Source organism: Hevea brasiliensis, chromosome 7 (genome assembly GCF_030052815.1).
Source record: "Hevea brasiliensis isolate MT/VB/25A 57/8 chromosome 7, ASM3005281v1, whole genome shotgun sequence".
NCBI classification, from domain to species: Eukaryota; Viridiplantae; Streptophyta; class Magnoliopsida; order Malpighiales; family Euphorbiaceae; genus Hevea; species Hevea brasiliensis.
Genome location: NC_079499.1, coordinates 98,987,840 through 99,009,005, shown reverse-complemented (window position 1 = coordinate 99,009,005; position 21,166 = coordinate 98,987,840).

Here is a 21,166-nt window from a genome sequence, read left to right as displayed (position 1 = left end):
CTATATTGTTAAAGGGAAATTAAGGCCATAAATTTGAAATCTATGAAATGTTCATGGATTTTTGAAACATGAAAAGCAAACCACCTAATTGATGTGAATAGGTAGTTAGGGCTTATATGCCCATCACAAATAGAATTCATAAAATAAATAAATAAGAAAGGAAAAAATATTTTGAATACAAAGGTACATGTGAACCATTGTTTTAAATTGTGATTAATATGAATGACATAATGAATAAATAAATGAATCATATTAATGTATGAATGAGACATTAGTTCTCATTATTGTAGAAAGAAAAAGTACTTTGAGTACAATGGTATAAAAGGATAATTGATGTAAATTGTGATCATATAAATGATCAAATGAATGTATGAATTATAATTGAAATTTATTATGAAATAATGAAGTCATAAAACACAATATATTAATATTTAATGATATTATGTGCCCTTGTATTGCCTAGACATGTGTGTCAGATTGGATAGTTTAGCATGCCAATAGGGTATTATTTTAGCAGTACTGCGAAAGGCTTTATGCCTGTATTCATGGCTTTATGCTTGTATTCATGGTTTTATACCCACATTCATGGCTTTATGCCCAAACTCATGGCTTAATGCCTGATTATGTGTTATCATGGCTTTTTAGCCATACTAACTGTATACGTGGTTGATGTTATGCGTCCCATGGTATGACAGCCCGAGGCACCGTGGTGTCCAGTGCCAACGACCCGTTATTCAGTTTAGTCAGTCTGTCATAGGTTACTTGGACAGTCTAATTTATTAAAATAAGTTACGAATATTAACAATTAAAAATGCTAGAAAGCAAATAAATGAGTAAGAAGTTCTGAAATAAATTAGTTTAGCTCAAAAAAATTTGTTTCTTAGAATGGTCTAAAGTAAGTGAAATTAGTATTAAAAATTTTAAATATTACGAAATGATTGTAAACAACTTAGGAAGTATTAAGGAAGTGATAAAAAAACTAGTAGAAGAATTATAACTTAAATAACATTACAAATGTGACTTTCATAAGAATATAAGTATAAGTATAAATTTTAGATTTAATCGTACATTATATAAATGATTATTGTAAACTTATGACAAAAGAAATTCTAGAGAGCAATATAAATGATGAAAGATATAATGTATGGCAAATTTCATATGAACCCAATAAAATTCTTGAGTATAGAAAATATACTCCAATTATTTTTATTTTTATACATTATTTCTTGTTATATTATTGCACCACTAAGCAGCAATGCTTAGCGGGATGAATTTGTTTCGTCGCGCAGGTACTGAAGTTAAAGCCCAGCGAATACTACACAGAGATTTTGGAGTTCTGATCTGCAGAGTGTTCAAGGTTGTCACCTCCTCAGCAATGCATGTAGATAGGGCCCATATAGATCATATTATGTATTTTGTACATTATAATTAGTTATTATTTGTAATGTAAACTATGAATTGTATGTTGAAATATAGATTATGGAACTGTAATTAATTTGTAAACATGTAAATTAATGAAACTTGATAATTTATATATATAAATTGTGCATGAATGGAAATGAATATAAAATTGAGATATATGATGAGATGTGAATTACAAGAATTGAAAGTGAGATGAATATGATGAGCACGAATGATATTTTTATTGTAAAATATTATTGAAAATTTCAAGCTGGTAAATAGTGAAATACGTCAACTGATAATAAAATAGGGGAAATTCTGCTAGTTTTTCCATCTAAAAATAATCGATATTAAATATAATGAGAACAAAATTTTTAAAAAAAATAAAGTAAGATAAATTATGGTGCTCCGACACCGAATGTAGCACGCCTTGCTCGGCTACATTGTAGTCGGGTGAGGGGTGTTACACATAGTATTCATTAAGAACATAAAATATTGAATCAAAGCACAAGGCTCAATTCCATTAAATAAATTTAGTATGTATCCATAACAAAAATTAAAAGTGTTACTCTCCTAATTCTAGAATTAAAGAAACTATTCATTCATGGTGAGTGTAATAAACATATTGTATCTAAAGTAAAAAAACATAAAAGCAATCTGAAGAATTAAATCAAAAGAACCTAGAAAAAGATTCTGCAGTTTTGGACTTATGAAACTTCAGCTGAGAGATCTCCTTCTTAATTGCTGTTGCAGTTTCTCTTCAGACGGCTTAGAAGACTAGGGTTTGCTAGGCTAAAACTAAAGGGCTTCTCTCAAAGGTGTGTCTCCTCCTGTTTTCGGTCTTCTGGTATTTATATTAGGTGTCTTAGGGTTATGTTTCAGAGTCCCAATAGTATTAGAAGTCTATTAGGCATGCAAAAAGAGCAGTTAGAGTCACATGAGAATCCTGACTGTTGCATAGTACACGGCCCATGTGGCATTACACGGCCCAAGAGCGTGTAAGTTTCTAGACTACACTTGGCTTCTTTCAGATGAGAGACAACAAGTTACACGGGGGTCTTAGGGTTTATACGAGTTGAGGTACATGGGCCGTGTACTATCTTTCTTCATTTGGTTCTTTAACTTTTGGTGTCCAGTGAGTTACATGGGGCTTTAAAGGGTACACGAGGTCATTTACACTACCTATATACTGTGGCTTCTTCAAGTTCTCTCCAATTTTCTCCTGCCAGAGGGTTAAACGGGTCTGGCTTACTTTGTACATGACCTGTGTACTTTGGTGCAGTAGTTTGCCCTACTTTTCCTTCTCCCAAAGTCTATCTATTTGACTCCTATGCCTTGGTCCGCTCTTAGAACACCTGAAAAGATACAAAAAAAAAATATGAAATTTAGTGGAGATTAGCTACTTTAACAAAAACTGATAAAACTAACTAAAATGTATGCAATTAACTATCTATATGCTATGAAATACAATACAATTATGCCTTAAAATACCTATATGATACAATTGTATCAATGCATTCTAAGCTCAATATCAGATTTTTTTGTATAGTGGAAAGAATTATGTATGAGTAAGTTCCAAAAGGTGTTCTAGGTAAATCTTTTTTATGCCATTGTTTGGTATTTATGGCTGGCTAGAAATGATAAAGTTTTTAATAGTAAAGAATTCTCTATTTTGGGCCTCTGCTTTTTGATATTGCATCGTGTGTCTGTTTAGTTGAAAGCAACTATTGAGGATTTGCCTTTCTCAGGTTTGGATTTGCTATTAATCTCTAAATGTGTTAGAAGCTAGTCGAATATGGTTAAACATCAGGGGTGGTGTGGTCTCCTTCTCATCCATTTTTGTTGAAATGGAATGTTGATAGCTCTTCAAATGGAAAATCAGGTGCTAGTAATGAGGGTAGTGTGTTAAGAAATTCTAAAGGGTTGTTTCTTTATTTGTTTTCCCATAACATAGGGATAGTTGGCTCCAATATAGCTGAAATTTTAGCTATTGCCAAAGGTTTAGAGCTGAGTGTTAATGTGCTAGATCATGTTAATGGTTTTAAGGAAATTATAATTGAACTGGATTCTATGTACACTATTACTTGGGTGTCTAATCCGGATGAAGCTCCTTGGAGGTTGTCTTCCATGTTTAATTCCATTGTTAATTGTGTCAATCAGTTAGGTAAAGTGGTTTTTGTTCACACTGCTCGAAGCAAATAATGTAGCTGATACTCTTGCAAGCCAAGGAGTGGATCGTGTTTCTGATTTTTTTGCTTTTCTGTGATTGTTGTTTCTTTTGCATAGCTATTATTGCAAGTTTATTTTGTGGGAGCTTTTGTAGCTTGGTGAGGTTTGGTATTGATTCTTGTTAAGCTGCCCATTTTGTTACGGATGATGGCCAAGTATTATTGTTCCTTCTTCTGGTGTGCTTCTTAATGTACTGTTGTTACTGTTTCTTCTTTCATTGTGCTTCTTGATGTATTTTATTGTAGTATGCTTCTTGCTGTACTCTCTCAAAAATGTAATTTATATCATGTTTTCAATGCTGTTGTTATTGTGGAATCATTAGCGAAGCAGATTGCCCAATGTTGTTATCCTCCTCGTTTCGTTCTCTATGGTGTTCTCCAGTTGGTCTTCTACTTTGTTGCTTTTGTTATTGTCTGTGGTCTCCTTGCTTTTGTTTTTTAGGTTGTTTATAGTCATTTATTGTGTTGTCAATTTTTGTGTTGTGACTATGTGGATTTGTGTCCAGTCTAACTTCTATTGGCATTGGCTTATCCTCTTTTGGGTTGTTCCTTAGTTTGTTTTGTTTTATCGATTTGTACCTTGGTGGTTGGTGCTTTGTTTTCTGTGTTTTGAACCATTTTGTATCCTTCTTTCAGAGTTTTTCACATAGCTTGTATCGTTCTAGGTTAGATGTATCAGGGAGTCTGATGACTGAGTTAGTTGGATGATACAATTTTTTTATGGATTTCATATTGAATAAAAGGTTTTGCTTACAAAAAAAAAAAAAAGCATAATTATGTGAGTTTTTTTTTTTTTAGTAAGAAGATAAACACACATGTAACCCAGGAAATTGGCACATCCTTGATAAAATCATGACAATTTTATCAAGGCGTGCTAACCCTTATAAGCCAACACGGTATACATCCATAATCAATGTGTGATCTCGAAGGATCAACTCATTTCTCGACAATATATTTTAGCGGACACACACATTGGCAAGTGACAACGATGTAAAAAATTTAATTGAATTTTTATTTATTTGAAACTTAGCATAAGCAACAACTTTATTGGGAATTTTAAAAAGTGAGAGAGGGGAATAATTGCTAGTGTATATATATAATACTAATCAAAACTACTTCCCGCGGCACAAATCAACTTCAATTAGTGTTTTTGGCTACCAAGCTAATGAAATGGAAGACTACATAAGCAGAAGTGATTATTAATTATTACCAGGGAATAGAAAATTTATCAAGTTATACGATACTGTTTATTGAATAAAATTGAAAGCATGCAACCAATATAACTGTCTTCTCTGGATGATCTTATTGTACGAAAACTGAAGATCTTCAAAATTTTGTTAACAAAACAAGTAGCCAAATGTGTTCTTTACAGCTAGTGAGATTTCTAATTAATGGGATGCAACCGTGATTAGTTAATTGAAATTAAGCGTGGATGTGAGCTAGTGATTAGATAGAATATAGGCTATAATTGAAATCAGAGCAGCAAAGGGTCGGCAGAGAGTATTAGGGTGGTGAACACTATGCATTAAGCAGCAACAGCAGCAGTGGGGCTCTTCTGCTACAACTCACGCCTGCAGCCTTGTCTATTGCTTCCCATGTAATGTCCCTTTTAACCCCTCACTTTACAGTCTCAGTCTACATATACGTACAAACCTCTCGCGTTTGAAATTCCCCTATTAATCTCTTAGCCTTTACTAGCTTCTCTACCCTTTATTAATTGAAGTGAATGCTCATTGCATTGCCCCAACAAAAATAATACAATTATTATATAAATATTGCCCCTTTTTCTTTGAAATATCCATTGTTAAAGTACGTACTTTGGGATGCAATTATGGGTCTAGATGATGAAAACTCCTTGAAGAAGGAAAATAATTGCTTTACTTAATATTTTCTTTGGATATTCCTAGCTTATTAAAAATTATGATATATTTGAAATATTTTCTTTTTAAGAATAAAACTAGGGCTTGCCCAAAAAACAAAGAAAGAAAATAAAGTAGGGCTTGGACGTGATGATATGATATATAAGTCGGCATAGAAGCAATGAAAGTACATAATTGAAGAGGCTTAATGCTGCAAAGATACCAATGGCTAGTGGGCAGTTCTCATCACCAGTGCTATATGTTGTGGCAATGGGTGTAGAATAGGCTTTGAGGCGTGATGAATCACTATCTTTAAGGTATTAATTGCCCCCACTAGATTGCTGCAAGGTTATGGCAATATACCTCCAGGATACAACAAAGCCTGAAATCTGCAGACAGCAACTCCTGAAGATTTCCCTTAAGAACTCTTTATATGAACTGAATTTAGAGAGACTAGAAGAAAAGAAGAAGAAGTAGAAGTAGTATTTATCTGGATTGAAAAAACTCATCCATATTTATAATGAATGAAAAGTCATGGCACCTTTACTAGATAGACACATCTGTCTATCTCCAATAGATACAACTGTTTATGTAATAGACATGTCTGTTTATTAAAAGATACCTATACAAATAGTTGTGACTATTTGTATAGACATATCTGTTTATTAACAGACACCTATATAAATAGTTATGACTTTTTGTATAGAATAGACATGTCTGTTTATTAACAGACACCTATACAAACGACTGCTTGTACAGCACTGACATGTCTGTCATTAATGACACATCTACTTGTTAATAAACACATCTGTTTGTAATTTATTTACGAAAATTACAATATGATAATTATTTTATTTCACACATATACTTTTCAAGTGCCATAATAGAATAATATATTGAATTATATATATATAATTCTATACATATTTCACTTTGCCATTCATTCACTTTCTTATATTTTAACAATATAAGAATTCTTTCTCTCTATATTATCTAACATACAAGCTATTTATAACAATCCCCCACTTAGCTTGTATTGTTAGATCCCATTGTTTCATGCATAATGAAAAGTATCTTTCGATTTAAACTTTTCCTTAGTGTAAGTATTTCAAAGTTCTAAAGAAATCATGGTGGCCTTAGCTTAAACCTAGATTCCTATTAAATAGAACCGGAAATACTACACACACGAATCAATTAGTTCAACTTAAAAAGTTCACCAAAATTTTAGCACGAATATGGCCTTGTGCTACCTCCTGTTTTCATGAACATTTACAAAAGTTATTCTCACTTTTGTTGAAGCGGCACCACTTCCTATGTTCATATAGGTGAAGTTTCCTTTGTAATAATTTTAAACTTCATTAAGAGTATAAACACTCATCCTCATTCCATTAACTTAGTACATTAAGTACTTTAATTACACTATTTACTAATGACTTGTTGTTACCCTTTAAACTTTATTTAGTAATAATACTATAAAGTAGGGTTCCCATCATTAGTAAATTTAATGGAATATTCTAAATCCTAATCAGCACATGTACTTATGATCATAACTCTCGAGAGCCCTTTTATTAAAGAATTTGCTAGATTATTATAGGATTTAACATAAACATGGTAATAACACCATTAAAGACTAATTGTCTTACATTTTCATGTCTTAAGCTTATATATATATACTTTCAATTGTATATTTTACTATAAGCTTTAACCATCGTGATTTGACTATCACAATATAAAGAAATAGATAGCACAAGTTGTGGCCACAACTTAATATCCGATAACAAGTTTCTCAGCCATTCTACTTCTTTACCAACATTCGCCAAAGTTATAAATTCGGATTCTACCGTAGAATAAGTTATACAAGTTTGTTTCTTTGATGCCCAAGAAACAAAACCTCCACATAAAGTGAACACCCAACCAAAGGTTGACTTATTATCCTTAGTACTACATATTCAATTGGCATTTATAACACTTTAGGATCTCCACCATATTTGTTTCACTAGTTAACCATATAATCACATGTTTATAACATGAACTGCATAAATAATTCACAGTCTAGATTTGTACCTTATTTGCAGAAATAAATTGCTCCATAACTTGTTTAAAATGAGAGTATCCAACAATAAAGAACCAAGCTAAACTTGCACACACACACAAATGCATACTCATTTGTTCTTTTGTCACTTCTTACAAATGACTTGTAAGGCTCTTATTTTTACTACTCAAAATGTACCAACCTTTGGCCAATTAGTTCATCTCTTCATGCTCAGAACTATTTAGAAGAATTGCATCTTTTCATTTAGTTACATCTTTTGGCCAAGGGACATAACTCTTTGCATAGATACAATTCTTTATATGGTTTTTATACAATTGAAAACTTATCACAGAATAATCTATAGTTTATAATTCATTTTTTAAATATCCAAAAACCCTTGAAATTTCTTTTCAATATTCCACACTAGGATTATTAGTATATCTTGACAATTTATACATTGCAAAAGCAATATCAGGAGTAGTGCAATGCATAACATACATTAAGCTACCAATAACACTAGCACACTCAATTTGAATAATTATTCTACCAAAATTTCCAATCAATTTGTAATAAATATCATATGGAGTATTTACTTCCCTCAATATAATGAAATTGAAAAAGAGTAAAACCCCCACTATGTTATAGCTGGGTAGTTTTAGGCAGATCCCTCAAGGATAATAACCAAAATATAAATCTAGACAACAATTTTAAAATTCTCCCAAGAATAAATTAAAGAATAATAATGTTGATTATCGGTAAAAATGAAGAGAAGAGACAAAAAAGAAAAGTTAATAGATTTTTGTTCCAAACTACTATTTATAAAGCATTTGCATCTCTTCAAACATATACAATAGTTCACTTTGTATCTATTAGAATAATTGCATCTGTTCACTTACACCTTTTAGAATAAATACAATCGTTTGCTTTGTATCTCTTAGAACAATTACATCTGTTCACTTATACCTTTTACAACAGATACAACCGTTTACTTTGTATCTCTTAGAATAATTACATCTGTTCACTTATGCCTTGTAGAACATATACAACTGTTCATTTATACCTCTTAGAACAGATACAACCATTCATTTATACCTCTTAGAACAGATACAACCATTCACTTTGTATCTCTTAGCATAATTATATTTATTCACTTATACCTCTTAGAACATATACAACTGTTCACTTATACCTCTTAGAACAGATACAACTGTTCACTTATACATCTTAGAATAGATACAACTATTCACTTATACCTCTTAGAACAGATACAACCATTCATTTATACCTCTTAGAACAGATACAACCATTCACTTTGTATCTCTTAGCATAATTATATTTATTCACTTATACCTCTTAGAACAGATACACCTATTCACTTTGTATCTTTTAGAACAATTATATTTGTTCATTTACACCTTTTAAAACAAATATAGCTATCGATAATGAATAGTTCATTTTGATGCCTTTTAATGAACATACATAACTCTTTTAAAATGAGACAAATTTTATTATCACTAATATTTTTAACAATATCCCCACCTAGTTAGTGATAGACACAATTAATATGAATTAGGATTTATGCATATAAAAGTGTTTTTCGACTTATGCACATAAATCTTATTACCTTCTTTATCACATTCACCATGAGCTTTAGCATCATAATATAACCTTATATTTCTTCAGACATATTATCAAGTATTTAGAATTCAAAATATTTCATAATTAGAAATTTATCCATACCTTTTTTTTTCTGTATTATATTCGAATTCTAACGAATTCCAAATTTCTTTTGGAGACTTGACAGAGGTAAACAAATCTTATAACCTATCTGATGAGTTGTTGAGAATATGACCTCTGCATGGCAATTTATCTTCTTTTCCTGATCTGCTTTTACCTTCTCAGTGAACATAATTTGTTCCTTAAAATGTTAATGTTTAATTAACTCTTGATTCATCACGGAAACAGCCTTAGACTCTATTGCGATTAATACCTTAAAATTGTTGTGGCAATGGGTGTAGAATAGGCTTTGAGGCGTGATGAATCACTATCTTTAAGGTATTAATTGCCCCCACTAGATTGCTGCAAGGTTATGGCAATATACCTCCAGGATACAACAAAGCTCAAATCACAGACAAGAACTCCTCAAGATTTCTTAAGAACTCTTTATATGAACCGAATTTAGAGAGACTAGAAGAAAAGAAGAAGAAGTAGAAGTAGTATTTATCTGGATTGAAAAACTCATCCATATTTATAATGAATGAAAAGTCATGGCACCTTTACTAGATAGACACATCCGCTCATCTCAAATAAATACAACTGTTTATGTAATAGACATGTCTGTTTATTAAAAGATATCTATACAAATAGTTGTGACTATTTGTATAGATATATCTGCTTATTAACAGACACCTATACAAACAGTTATGACTTTTTGTACAGAATAGACATGTCTGTTTATTAACAGACACCTATACAAACCAGACTGCTTGTATGCACTGACATGTCTGTCATTAATGACACATCTACTTGTTAATAAACACATCTGTTTGTAATTTATTTACGAAAATTACAATATGATAATTATTTTATTTCACACATATACTTTTCAAGTGCCATAATAGAATAATATATTGAATTATATATATATAATTCTATACATATTTCACTTTGCCATTCATTCACTTTCTTATATTTTAATAATATAAGAATTCTTTCTCTCTATATTATCTAACATACAAGCTATTTATAACACTATAAAAGCGTTCAGTGTTTCAAGGGTCGGGGTGGTGATGACAACGGCCACTCACAAAATTTAAGGGATTGGAACCTGTTTATTATTATTATTATTATTATTATTATTATTATTATTATTATTATTATTATTATCTATAAAATATATATTTTTTATTATAATAATTTATATTTTATAATTTTATAATTCTGTAATAATATTTAAATTTTATTTTTAATATATAATATTTTAAAATTTATAAATAAAATTATAAAATATATATTTTATATTTAGTTAATAACTCTTGTATATGAATGCAGATGAGTCGATCGAATTGAACATAAATACTAATTATTTATTCTAAATTTAATAATATATAATCTAAATTCATCATATTGGCTTACTTTAAAATATATAATGTGTAAGGTAAGAATTGAACTAAATTTCTACACAATTATATAATTTTAATCTGATTTATATTTCTTTTAAAATGAATTCATTTTTATATTTAATTTTAAAAAAAATTAAAAAGATTGAATTTTTTTTTCATTCATTATATTTTAAAATATAAAAATTAATAAAAAAAATTAATTGAATTAAATTCTTACACATTTTTAACTTTTAAACAGGTTAATTAAAATCAAATTAAGACGAATATCTAAAAAAACATGATATGTTATCATCCCTAGGTGAGATGATCATCTACTTCGCTGAGTTTTCTTGTTATAGCTTTTTGCATTGTGGGCTCTTTTTCTCTGGGAATCCGGAGATCTAGTTTACTCTTAGACAGATACAGACAGAGAGATAGACAGATTGATTATATATATATATATATATATATATATATATATATATATATATATATTATAGCTCATCTGTCAGCAAGCATGGCTAGGGTTAGGGTATGGATCAGTATAAATATTATAATATCCTAAAATGATAGAGTTGTGATATATTCGAGAAACATATTAAAATTAGAGTTTGAGAATTCTGATTGATTATATCTTACTCTTTTCGTCATAGTAAAACTTTTTTCTCTTATCTTGCCTGTTGATATAAACTTTACTGTTGAATCATATTAAATCTTGTGTTATTATTTTTCTCTTTTCAATACTGTATAATTATATGATTTATGTGTGTCTTAGATTTATGTGCTTTAATATAACAAAAATAATTTAAAAAAATTATTTCTCTTGCCATTAAAGGCAAAAAATAATGAAAATAAGAAAAGGGGACAAAGTATTGAATTTAGTGATGATAGAATTGAAGATTTTCTTGCACAAAACAAGAGTAATTACGAGAGTCAAAACGCTAGTTTTGATGGTTCAGAGCATTTAATGGAGATGTGCTTTACAAATAAATTACTTGTAATTGAAGGGAATAACTGATGGGCATCATTTACTGGTAGATAGAATTTAATTAAATGTCAAAACTAGAATTAGGATAATTAAAAGAGAGATTAAGTATTTACCTCATCCAATTGAATCGATGAAATTCGAGCCAATTTGATTTTTCAGTTAATGATAATAGATTTTTAATTTTTGATTCGATTACTTTTAATTTATAATCAAAATAATTTAATTTTTATTAATTAATATATTAATGATAATTTTATTAATAGTATATTATTTATAATTATTATTTTTATGATTTTATAATAATATTTAATGTATAATTATTCTCTTATTAATATTAAATTATATTTATTATCCTTTTATAAATAAAAAAAGATTATAAATATATTTTTATTAATAATTAATTAATAATATAAAATATATATTTTTTTTTAATTTGGTTATATAACCAATAATTGAATGAATATTTTCGGTTTTGATTAATTTTGATTTTCTCTCATTTTCGATTCAATTCGATTGATAATTTTAGAGTTAGTTGATAAATCGATTAGTTGAAAGTTCAGTTTAGCTCGGTTAATCGAATGCTCACCTCTACTCATGAGATTATATCCTAATTACTAATAGATCCCTAATACTTCTTCCGCTTAATATCATTTTTTAAAAGTTATTTTATCCATGGTTATCTGTTGTTTTGAGAAAGTCAAAGAGTATTAAATTTTCTTTAATTTTACCCTTATCTCTATTAAAAATAATAATTATTTATATAATTTTCTAAAACTCATTTTAATAAATCCCCTTTCTCTTTTAATTAGGTGAGACAAAAAATAATTTAATTAAATTAAGGAGTATTTGTTATAATTTAAATTATTTAATTACTTCCTTAATTATTGTATAAAAATCTTAAATGACAGATAAAAGTAAGCGGAAATAGTATTTAAAAATTGAATTAATTAATTATAATATTTGAATTAATTAATCATTTAATTCATTCATTGATTTTTTTTATTAATCTAACAGTTAAAAATCGAAAGTACCTTAAATTAACTTTTTTTTATTTTTTTTAAATTATTTTCTTTAAAAAATAAAAAAATAAAAAGTTAGAGAAAATATTATTTAAGAAATGTTAATTAAAATAATTTTTTGTTGAAAAAAATATTTGTTAGGATGATGTCACGACCCAACCTATAGGCCGGACCAGCACTAGGACATGGGCCAGTCTAAAGCCCCCGAGGCCCGTAATAAGCCTAACTATTCCTTATTTCAACTCTAAGGCCCATTTGGGCCCAATTTCAAGAATTCAACCGGACAGAGTCCGGCCATAAAATGAGCCTTTCAACGGGGAGTTTTTGACTCATCCGATCTGTAAACACAATAAATAATCAATTTGGGAGCTCAGCTCACCCTCCACATACTCAAATCAATATAAAAATAAATGGGAGCTCAGCTCCCTCATCCAGTCCATCAACATGCATAAAATAATAAGTTTACAGATCCAAAATAACAATTTACATTACAAACCCAATTTAAATAAATGTTTCTAACATATGCTGAAATTCTAGAAGTTTATAGAATTATACAACCATGAATAGACGACCTGCGAGGGAGAAAAGCATGTTAACCTCAAAAATATCCTCCTGTGGCCTGAAAAAATATTGAACAGGAGTGAGCGTTCGACTCAGAGAGTAAAATATCAATTTTAACCATAATTTCTATAACTATCTAAAACTAATGCACTCTGTAGAGTGAAATACAACATCAACAATATTATCACATCATAACAACAAAAAGGTAATTTGGAGCACTCACACACCCAGTAATATCAATCATACTATATGGGAGCTGATCCCCTATACAGCTCTCTTAAATCCAACCTGTGCCAGCGAAGAACTCAAGCCAGACTTTCGCTTAATAAACCAAATCGGGGTCCCAGCGAAGAACTCAAGCCTTGTCTACCCGTCCTGTCCATAGCCAACACCACATCACACGCACGCCAACGCACGCACACTGCTCCAAATTACTACAACAACATCCATGGCACTTTAACAGTTGTGAATGCAACATAAAAGGTGCCTAAAGTTTAACCACATAGATATATACATATAAGTGATGCATGGGCATGCTTGAACATATAATAATAGTGAAATTACAATTAAAATTAATATTTTACTCACAGATTTGACAGCAGTCAGTGTGGCGGCTGGGCGGAGGAAGAAGGCTGTCCCGGCTCACCTGACAATTACATATAATTATTTAATACAAATGGCTCAATACAAATCAAGAAAAAACCAAATACGTCCTAAGTCCTGCCGAAAATCCGGCAGAGTCTTCTCTATACCTAGGACCTACCCAACCTGCAAAAGGGCTCACAACGCACTTCTATATTCACCAACCATATACCCACAACTCAATCATATCACACAGCCCCTCCTGGGCCCATCCAAACAGTCATAAATCACAATATGTAAATTTACAATTTAATCCTTATAATTGATCATTTTTGCAAATACTGCCCAAATAAGCTCTAAAAATTCTAAAACTTTGCCCCACGGTCCTTAGCAATATTACTAGACTATTGCAAAAAGAATCATAATTTTCTGAGCTACCACGAATATTTTATGGATTTTTAATCCCATTTAAGCACTAGAAAATTATGAAAAAGTAAAGTTCGGGTTTACCTATGCCGATTCCGACTTCTGGGATGCGCTCGGGACGTCTGACAATAGTGGGGTAGCCAAAACCTCGATTCAATTCGGAGACTTTTTTCGGTAGCCGGTCTGTGTGGCCGGAAATTTACAGACCCGGACAACTGTCGAATTTTTGCGAATTGAAGATACCTACACGAAGCCCACAATACGAGGATTAGTACATAAATTTTACGGAATTTTCTAAGCTCATTTAATGCTCGGAAAAACACTACGAAATTCTGTGGAACTCATCGAAAAACGGTGTTGGAAAATTTCGAAATTTATATTGCCGCGAAGCTCTCGACGAGTAGAGCTCTCTTGTACTTTCGGTTTTCTCGTGGGGTTCACAGTTTGCGAGAATTCTAGCTCAAAAGTCAAAATGGGCTAAAACTTCCCGGGCAAAAATTGGACAAACCACTCAATGGATTTCGGTGTTCTTGGTGTCTATGGAAAGCTCTCGATGAGTATATGGATTTAGATATAAGAGCCGATCCGATTGGTGGCCGGATCGGCCGGATTTCGGCCGGTAAAGCGAAAGGTCGCGCGCATGTTGTGTCACTTAGTGCGACGCTTGCCGGCGCTACAGGCGGCGGCCGGCGAGCTGGGGCGGCTAGGGGGTTGCGCTAGTGGGCTGGGGTGGCGGGGGAGGTGGCTGGCCGGCGGGCTGGGGCGGGAGGAGAGAGAAAATGGGAGAGAGAGAGAAGAAGGAGAACGCGCGCGGGAGAGGAAGAAAAAGGAAGAAGAAAGGCCGGTCCGATCCGATCCGATCGGTCCGATCCTGTTCGATTCGGTCGGTTCGATTCAGGATACAAAATTTTTAATTTTTACTCTGCCTTGTGACCAAAAACGAGGCCCAAAAATTTCAAAAAAATTCTAGAAAACTCAAAAAAATTTGTAGACTCCAAATATATTTTTAGTTTTTCCACATGGTCTTTAAATAAATTTTTAAAAATCATCAAAGTTTTATATTTTTAGGAAATCAAATCCGATTTCGAAAATCCGAAAAATTTCAAATAATTTCCTAAAATTTAAATAAAATTAAAACATCCATATTTGTCCAAAAATAATAAATTTAAAAGTTAGGAGTGTTACAGATGAGATTTTTTTTGAAATTTTACATTAATTTTAGACCTTTAACTATTTTTTTTTAATGGTTATCTAATGGAAAAGTGGATGTAGGAATTAAATACTCAAAATCAAATGTCAGATATCTATTAATTTAATTTTCAAACCATAAAAATTTACTAGTAATTATGATTTAATTTTAAGAGAACTAATTATTTGCTCTTATTGAAAAAATATTGTCAAGGACTAAATTAGTATAAGATCTATTTTATTTTAATAAAAAAATAAAAATATATTCTTTTATAATTTAACTTGTGTAATAATAAAAAATATATAATTTATCTAATAAATATTAAATTTGAGTATTTACTTCTCGACCTTTTATGGACAAACCACTTTCTTCTTGGACTTGAAGTACCACAACAATAAATGATGGTGCCAAAGAAACAAACTACAAACGTATAATAAATCCTACCATTATTTACATTTTCTGCCATTAAGAATTGTACTTCTGTTGACTGTGTTGCGCCATCAATGTGGCTTGGTTTTAAGCCTACAAGCCATTCTCTTCTTACAGTCTGTTTCACATTAATATTGAATTTATTATTGAAAATAATTTTTTAAAATATGTTAATTAAAAATATTTGAAATTAATTTAAAATTAAAATTTACATTTTTTTATTATAAAAATAATAAAAAAATAAAATTTCAAATAATTTTTTAATAATAATTACTTAAAATATAAGTGTGCATAGTATATCTTTTATGTATTGTATGTATATATTTTCTTAAAATTAATTTTAAAAAAATATATTTTTTTAATATAATTGATGCTGGTTAATTTTTAAAATAAATAAATTAAGAATTATTTTGAATTAAATAGTCAAAATAAATTCATAAATGAGAATAAATTTTGCCATCTCCAATTCCAATTGATTTATGTGAGAGAGGTAAGAAAGACATTTCAAATTTCAAGGAAAAGAAAACTTCAAATTAAATTCCCAGGAATGATTTTCTTCTTCTATTTTTTTTATTTATTATTAAGATAATTTTGTGATAAAAATCTTATAATTAAATAAATTAAAATAAAAAGAAAGACTAATTACAAACGAGTTGAGTCTAATTAAACTTTAAAATAGATATAAGTCCAGTTGAAATTTGAATTGAAATTGATTAAAATCAAATTTAATCACAATTATTTTTTATTATGATTATTTTTAAATATTTTATTTTTAATTTTTTTATTTATGAATAATTTTATTTATAAATATAATTTAAATTAATTTATTTAGTATTATAAATTATTAATTATAATATAATATAATTTGTTAAAATTACAATACTATTATTCTTTTTATTAATTATAATGAATTTTTTTCATTCAAATTATAGATAATCTTTTAGTTTTTTTTTACATTTTAAAGGTAATTCATTATTTAGTGAACTATATTTATAAGAAAAAGGATTAAAATTAAGTTTCATTCACTAATTTTATGTTTTAAAGCGTTTTTTAATTAAAGTATTTTAAACGGGAATGGATAATTTTATATAATTGCATATATATATATATATATATATATATATATATATATAAAATAAAATTAACATATTAGTGATATAAATAAGATAATTCATGAATTTATAAATGAGTAAACTTTCGAATTAAAATGAGCAAAAACTTATAGATGAATCAATTTATAAACTTAAATGAACATATTAATTTAGCTAAAAATCAAATTCGAAGCGGACTCATTAACTAACCAAATTAAATAAAATTAATCAAATTTTTATCATTTTAAATATTAAATAACTTTTGTTGCAACATATTAATTTGTGATAAAATATTTATATTAAATACAAGACTTGAATAAATTTTTTTTCCTTTAAATTAACTGTCACGACCCAACCTATGGACCGGACCGGCACTAGGACCTGGGCCAGCCTAAAGCCCCCGAGGCTAGTAGTAAGCCTAACTATTCACTTAACCCAACTCTAAGGCCCATTTGGGCCCAATTTCAAGAAATCAACCGGACAGAGTCCGGCCATAAAATGGACCTACCTACGGGGAGTTTTTGACTCACCCGACCTGTAAACACAGTAAATACTCAATTGGGGAGCTCAGCTCACCCTCCACATACTCATCAGCATAAAAATAAATGGGAGCTCAGCTCCCTCATCCAATCCATCAAACATGCATAGAATATTAAGTTTACAGGTCCAAAATAATAATTTAGTTTACAGACCCATATCAAATAAACATTCCTAACACTTGCGAAATTCTAGAAACTTATAGAATTACACAAACATAAATAAATAACCTGTGAGGGAGAAAGCAGGTTAACCTCAAAAATATCCTCCTGTGGCCTGGAAAAATATTGAACAGGAGTGAGCGTTTGACTCAGAGACTAAAATATCAATTTTAACCATAATCTCTGTAACTATCTAAAACTAATGCACCCTGTGGAGTAAAATGCAGCATCAGCAATAAATTCACATCATAACAACAATAAGGTAATTTGAAATACTCACACACCCAATAATATCAATCATAATATATGGGAGTTGATCCCCTATACAGCTCTCTTAAATCCAACCTGGTGCCAACGAAGAACTCAAGCCGGACTTTCGCTTAATTAACCAAATCGGGGTCCCAGCGAAGAACTCAAGTCGTGACTACCCCCGAAGGATCGGGTCCCAGCGAAGAACTCAAGCCGTGACTACCCGTCCTATCCATAGTCCACACCACATCACACGCACGCCAACGCATGCACACTGCTCCAAATTACCACAACAATATACATGGCACTTTCACAGTTATGAATGCAACATAAATTGTGCCTAGGATTTATCTACATAGATATATGCATATAAGTGATGCATGGGCATGCTTAAACATATAATAATATCGAAATTACAATTAAAATTAATATTTTACTCACAGACTTGACAACGGTCACTGTGGCGGCTGAGTGGAGGAAGAAGGCTGTCCCGGCTCACCTGACAATTACATTACAATTATTTAATACAAATGACTCAATACAAATCAAGAAAAGACCAAATACGTCCTAAGTCGTGTCGAAAATCCGGCAGAGTCTCCCCTATACCTAGGACCTACCTAACCTGCAAAAGGGCTCAAAACACACTTCTATATTCATAACCCATATATCCATAACTCAATCTCATCACACAGCCCCTCCTGGGCCCATCAAATCAATCATCCATCACAATATGTAAAATTTCAATTTAGTCCTTATAATTGATCATTTTTGCAAAAACTACCCAAATAAGCTCTAAAAATTCTAAAACTTTACCCCGCGGTCCTTAGCAATATTACTAGGCTATTGCAAAAAGAATCATAATTTTCTGGGCTACCACGAATATTTTATGGATTTTTAATCCTATTTAAGCACTAGAAAATTACGAAAAAGCAAGGTTCGGGTTTACCTTTGCCGATTCCGACTCCGGGGACGCGCTCGGGATGTCTGACAATGGGGGGTAGCTAAAACCTCGGTCCAATTCGGAGACTTTTCCGGTAACGGGTCTGTTTGGCTGGAAATTCATAGACCTGGACAACTGTCGAATTTCCCGAATTGAAGATACCTACACGAAGCCCACAACACGGGGGTTAGTACATAAATTTTTCAGAATTTTCTAAGCTCATTTAATGCTCGAAAAAATACTGCGAAGTTCCGTGGGACCCATCGAAAAATGGTGTCGGAAAAATTCGAAATTTATGTCGCCGCGAAGCTCTCGACGAATGGAGCGCTCTAGTACTCTCGGTTTTCTCGTGGGGTTCACGGTTTGCGAGAAATCTAGCCCGAAAGTCAAAATGGGCTAAAATTTCCCTGGCAAAAATTGGACAAACCGCTCGATGGATTTCGGTGTTCTTAGTGTCTATGTAAAGCTCTCAACGAGTAGATGAGTTTAGACACAAGACCCGGTCCGATTGGTGGCCGGATCGGCCGAATTTTGGCCGGGAAGTCGAAAAGTCGCGCGCGCAAGGGAGGAGCGTTCGTGCGCGTTTTCCGGCCGTTTGGGGCGGCGGCTGGCCGGGGGAAAGAGGTGGGGCGGCACGCCTGTGAGCTGGGGTGGCGGGGGAGATGGCTGGCCGGCGGGCTGGGGCGGGAGGAGAGAGAAAACGGGAGAAAGAGAGAAGGAGGAGGGGACGCGCGCGGGAGAAAAAGAAGAAGGGGAGGGAGCCGTTCCGATTCGACCGGTCCGATCCGGTCCGATTCGATTCGATCGGTTCGATTAAGGATACAAAATTTTAAATTTTTACTCTGCCTCGGGACAAAAAACGAGGTCCAAAAATTTCGAAAAAATTTCAGAAAACTCAGAAAAATTCGTAGACTCCAAATATGTTTTTAGTTTTGCCACGTGGTCTTTAAATAAATTTTTAAAAATCATCAAAATTTATATTTTCGGAAAATCGAACCCAATTTTTAAAATCCGAAAAAAATCTCAAATAATTTCTTAAAATTTAAATAAAATTAAAATACCAATATTACTCATCAAATAATAAATTTAAAATTTTTGGGGTGTTACATTAACTTTCGAGATAGAGTAAGACGAATTTATTTTGATTGCACAGCACATAAATAACTGGAGTCATTTGCACCCATAAATGGGGGTATTTAGATGGTGAGATGATGAGGAAGGAACAAAAACATGCATGGGAACAGAGGAGCAGTACCGCCCAAAGTGGTTAAGGAAGAGTAGTTGTAAACAGTTGAATAAACGTGGAGAGCAGCCAGCAAAAATTACTTGTTCTGAGCAAACCAGATGGACATCAGATTATACAAACTCGTGAGAGAGGTGGCTGGATTCCCGTGAGACTAAACCTCTCTCTAAATTTCGTCTAATTTGTTTTTCTTACCATCTCCTCAGCTCACGGGCCTCCCCCTCCCTCTAACCACTTCTCCATCATCATCATCATCATCATCTACCCTCCGATATATATATTTTCTAATTTCATTTTTTTATAATTACTTTTTTCTTTTAATTCTATTTTGTGTCCAAGACTATGATACTATAAGGGCCTTTTAAGTTGAGTTCTGGGGCCTCTTCGCTCTAGTAGTAATAGCCCAAAGCAAGAGCCATGCCCTTCATGGGCCTGCAGCCTACAACTTGGTGGCCTGTTGTGGATTTCAACCATCTGATTCCCTATCTTGATCCATAATGGCAAACCCGTTTGTGAGTCAATGATCATCGTCCAATATATTGATGAGGTCTTAAATTATAAATCTCTCTTCTTGCCTTCTGATCCTTACCAACGAGCCCTTGTCAGGTTCTAGGCTGATAATGTCGACAAGAAAATTTACCCAATTGGAAGGATGCTATGGTCCTCTATAGGTGAAGTCGAAGAAGCATGCAAGGAGGACTTGATCGAGTGCTTCAAAATTTTGGAAAGATAGAGCTTGGAGAGAAGCCATATTTTGGAGGTGAGGGATTCGGTTTCATGGATATGGCACTGATTTCTTTCTATAGCTTGTTTTACACATTTGAGACCTGGGAAACTTCAGCATGGCTGCGGAGTGCCCTAAGCTTTTGGAATGGACAATAAGAGATGCTTACTTTGAGAAAGAAAGTGTGTCAGGAAAGAAAATAATAGGAGGAAAATAAAAGAAGACAATTATTATAAAGGAAAATAATTTTATCATTTTTATGTTTGAATATAGGAGGAAAAATATTAAAAGAAAAATTACATTTTAAATAATAAAATTATAATTTTATCCTCACATATAGAGATATTTTTGTAATTTTAAATATTTTCTTTTTATTTTTTTTTAATTTAGAGAGAATATAAAAGTG